General features: G+C 48.3%; 1 protein-coding gene and 1 pseudogene across 1 annotated transcript in view; one reads left to right on the forward strand and one right to left on the reverse strand.

Moving 5' to 3' along the window:
* LOC105295708 (dedicator of cytokinesis protein 1-like) overlaps positions 1–4037 on the forward strand; it is a 182660-nt gene that overhangs the window by 36593 nt on the left and 142030 nt on the right. The gene's annotated exons all lie outside the window — the stretch shown is intronic.
* LOC111743338 lies at positions 3510–3638 on the reverse strand (annotated as a pseudogene).

Here is a 4037-nt window from a genome sequence, read left to right on the forward strand (position 1 = left end):
TTTTTTACAACATTGCCATCATTTGGAAGTCACGCTTTGCCTCCTGGAAGCTGTTGAGAGAGGTAACCGGGTTTTGCCGCCTGGAGGCTGCGAAGGCCTGGTCACAGGGTGGACCCCTGCCTCGAGCCTTCCGGCTGCGCTGCGGGGCTCGTGCGAAGGGAAAGCCAGGTTCGGCCGCGGAGTTCGGGTTTGTGCTTGCCGGGGGAGCGGGCTTACTTCCATGTAGCACGACTTAACTCGGGCACGTGGATCCTAGGAGGTGCGGACAGCTCCGTGGCTGCCAAGGAGAGGAGAGAGTTTATCCTGTCTGTGCCACGGTGGGCTAGTTCACCCCCTTTGCTTCTCAGGCCTCGTATGTGTTGCTACAAGGTCTCGCTGCTCAGCCGCATGTCTGTAGGCGCCTGTCACTCCCTGGGTCATGGCAGCTCCGCCCTGACCATTCATTGTCTCTTAGTTTATTCCATCCTTGACCGGACTGCCTTCTGGCCTCTTGTGTGACCCACTGTGGGGACCCGGGATGAAACGGGTCCGATAGTGCATCTTCCCATCGAGAGGAGGGGCGGGAGCAGGGCAGGGCACACCTGAGCCCGTGGTTACCCACTGCTTACACACACGGGTGTAAAGGAACCGGTCATCGTATGGTGTGACTATGTGTGGCCGGAGCGCCCCAGTGGCCCAGGTCCGGCCAGGCTGACCCAAGGGCCGAGGGCTTCAGTGGGCGGTCCCATTGGTGACACAGCCACACACGTGGGAAGAAAAGGTGTTGTCTAACTCAGAGCTGTTTGGGAATGTCAGGGGCACGTCCGATTATGACAATGCCTGTGTATGTGCGTGCGTGTGTGTTGTGCATCTGTGTGCGTGCATGTGTTGGGCGTGTGTTGTACGTATGTTATGTATGTGTTGTGTGTGTGCATGTGATGTGTGTGTGTTGTGTGTGCTGTATGTGTGTCATGTGTGCATGTGTCGTGTGCATCATGCACGTGCCATGGGTGTGTGCGCCGTGCATGTGTGTCATGTGTGTGCCGCGTGTGTCATGAGTGTGTCGTGTGTTCATGTCATGCATGTGTGTCATGTGTGTCGTGCGTGTGCACACCGTGCGTGTGTGCGCCATGCATGTGTGTGCTGTGTGTGTCTTGTGCGTGCATTGTGCTTGTGTGTCGTGCATGTGTGTTGTGTCTGTTGTGCATGCGTAGTGTGTCGTGCGTGTGTTGTGCATGTGTGTCGTGCATGTGTTGTGTGTTGCGTGTGTCGTGTGTGTTATGTGTTGTGTGTGTTGTGCATGCGTGTGCCGTGCATGTGTGTGTTGTTCATGCCTGTGTGTATCGTGCGCACGTGGGGGTGTTGTTATTCTTGACATCTAATAGGCAGGAGCCGGCGGTGCCCGAAGTGGTCCCGCACAGTGAAAACAACATCCCTCCCCTCAGAAACGCTGGGGACCCTTTACCCGTTGTTGATATTCTCCAAGGAAGGCATGACAAATTATTTATCTACTTGTTTACGATTTTGATCAAAGCCACATAAGGTAACATTTTCTATCTAAACAAGCTTTGATTGTACAGCTCAGCCATGATAACTGTATTCACACCGTTGTGAAACAGTCCTCTGGAACTTTCCATATTGAAAATCCTAAACTCCGTTCCCATTAAACAAACACTTCCATTCCCCTCCTGACCCCAGCCGCAGGCGACCACAGTTCTACTTATGGTCTCCATGAGTTTGATGTCTTTGGATATCTTGTCACTTTGTGACTGGCTTATTTCACTGCGCCTGTCGTCCAAGTTCATCTCGTAGCAGCATGCCAGGATTCTCTTCCTTTTTAAGGCTGATTTACAGTCCATTGTATACAAATGCCACATTTCTTTTCCCCGTTCATCCATTGATGGACTGTTGAGTTGTTTCTGCCTCTGGGCTCCTGTGCGTGATGCCACAGTGAATATGGGTGTGCGCTTAGGTCTTCGAGACCCTGCTTTCAGTTCTTCTGGGTGGGTCCCCAGCGGTGGGATTGCTGGATGGATCATTCGCTGATTCTATTCTTAACTTTCTGAGGAACTTCTGCGCTGTTTTCCATAGTGGCTGCATCTCTTTACATTCTATCGACAGTGTATAAAAGAGTTCTGATTTCTCTATGTCTTTGCCAACACCTGTTATTTTCTTTCTTTTTTTTTTATAGTAGCCAATTTATTGAGTATGAGGCGATTGATATCTCGTAGTTTTGATTTGCAGTTATGGTTAGTGACATCAACCGTCTTTTCATAGGTTGGCCATAACAAATCAATTTTTAAATATAGGAGCTTGTGCTTGGTCCACTGAAAAATCTTAACAGTAATAAGTTGGTATTTTTTTTATTAATATTTTGGCTTGAACTTTGTGATACTTCAACATACAAGCACTCCCAGGAATGGTTTCTTCCAGCTGCTGGATCGTCACTTGTGATTGAGTGAACCAAAGTGTAGGCGGTAGGAATGGGAAATGCTACTTGAAAGACCGGAATCTGCTTAACAGAGGCTTGATTACAAAGAGAAGAGGTATTTTTAGAGCGAAGGCACAAGCAGGTAGGCTTTATTCGATAGGGTAGCGGGAGCAGAAGCATCATCTTTTGTCGCCTTCATCTTTCTCTTGTTTTTGCTTCGGGCTCCTACAATACGTGCAGCAGTGTAGCTCGGAGTGGCACATTCTCGAATCTTCCCGAGGCGCTGTGGTTCACCATTCGTTAGCAACGCGAAGCCACCGTGCCCGGCCATCTGCCCCGTTCCATCCCTTCCCCAGGGGCGGCACAAGCTCGTGTCCAGTGGCACCTGTTGGTCAAGCTGGCCTTGCCGCGTTTTCCTGCAGCGGAATGTCCTGCTGCTTCTGAGGCCGTTTGGCTATGCCCCAGATCTTCCAAAGATGCAGCACTTAAGTCTGAAAGGAGAATTTGTGGGCCATATATATTTTAGCTCAGAACTTCAAATGGAATCATTTTAATATGCGTTTTTCTCGAGAAATATGTAAATTAATAATTGCTTCATACATTATTCAAGAAAAACTTATTTTGTATCACCAGTAGCTCTTGTAATCTTATATAAAGATATGCTAATGGATTTAATTAAAATAATTATACTGAATAATGTAGCCTGAACTTTACCCTAAAATAGTGTCTGTTAATCATCATCAGTGGTAATATTTTTAGCCAGACAGACACTTACAACATGAAACCAGTACTAGGTAGAAAGTGCATTTTTGGTTTGGGTTTACAGTTTTCATTAAGTTGGCATTCTCCTGAGACGCATGTCAAGTCAATCTACTTAGAGAAGAGTGTAAAATTTATTTAATTTCTTTAACCTGAGCTATTTCAGCCATTAGAAACCTTTTAGCATTTTCTGCCATTTTTGAATCTTTTTTACGTTTCATTTTATTCTCACCTAAACCTTTGGTTTCAGTGCGTTTCTCTTCCTTTTGCTTCAGTTCCGACCTCACGTTGTGGTTGCTGGCTGTCCTGAGGGTTGTTTGTTTGTTTGTTTGTTTGTTTACGCCTACAGCACCTGCTCTTCCCAGGTGGTCTCCCATCCAAGTACGAAGCAGGCCCGACCCGGCTTAGCTTCCGAGATCGGCCGAGATCGGCCGAGATCGGGCATGTTCAGGGCACCGTGGCCGTAGACTGTACCAAGTTCTTGATTCCCAGGGAGCTGAGCAGTGAAGCCAGTTCTAAAAGGGACACTCAGCAACTCGCTCGTCTTTTAATGTAAATAGAAGTAGTTTGACCACTGGCCACGGTTCTCTCTAAATTTGTTTCTGGTACCTTCCGTGGCTTGCCGGCTTTCAGTCGGGGCGCAGAGGTGGGGACCCTGATGCGTTCGGAGGTGGTTCCAGTTTTACCTGCAGCCTTTGCCTGAGTGCATGGGGACTCACGTGTGTTCTCAGCGCGTTAATGCTCACGTGTTGACGGCCCCGAGGTCCATATGCGCTGAGCATTGGGCCTGTCCATCCTGGGATGGACAGATGAAAGATATATCAAGTTCAAAGAAAAGCAAGCTGGGACTTAAGCAGCCATTATGTTA

This window comes from Pteropus vampyrus, unplaced genomic scaffold, assembly GCF_000151845.1.
Source record: "Pteropus vampyrus isolate Shadow unplaced genomic scaffold, Pvam_2.0 Scaffold111, whole genome shotgun sequence".
Classification (NCBI taxonomy): Eukaryota; Metazoa; Chordata; class Mammalia; order Chiroptera; family Pteropodidae; genus Pteropus; species Pteropus vampyrus.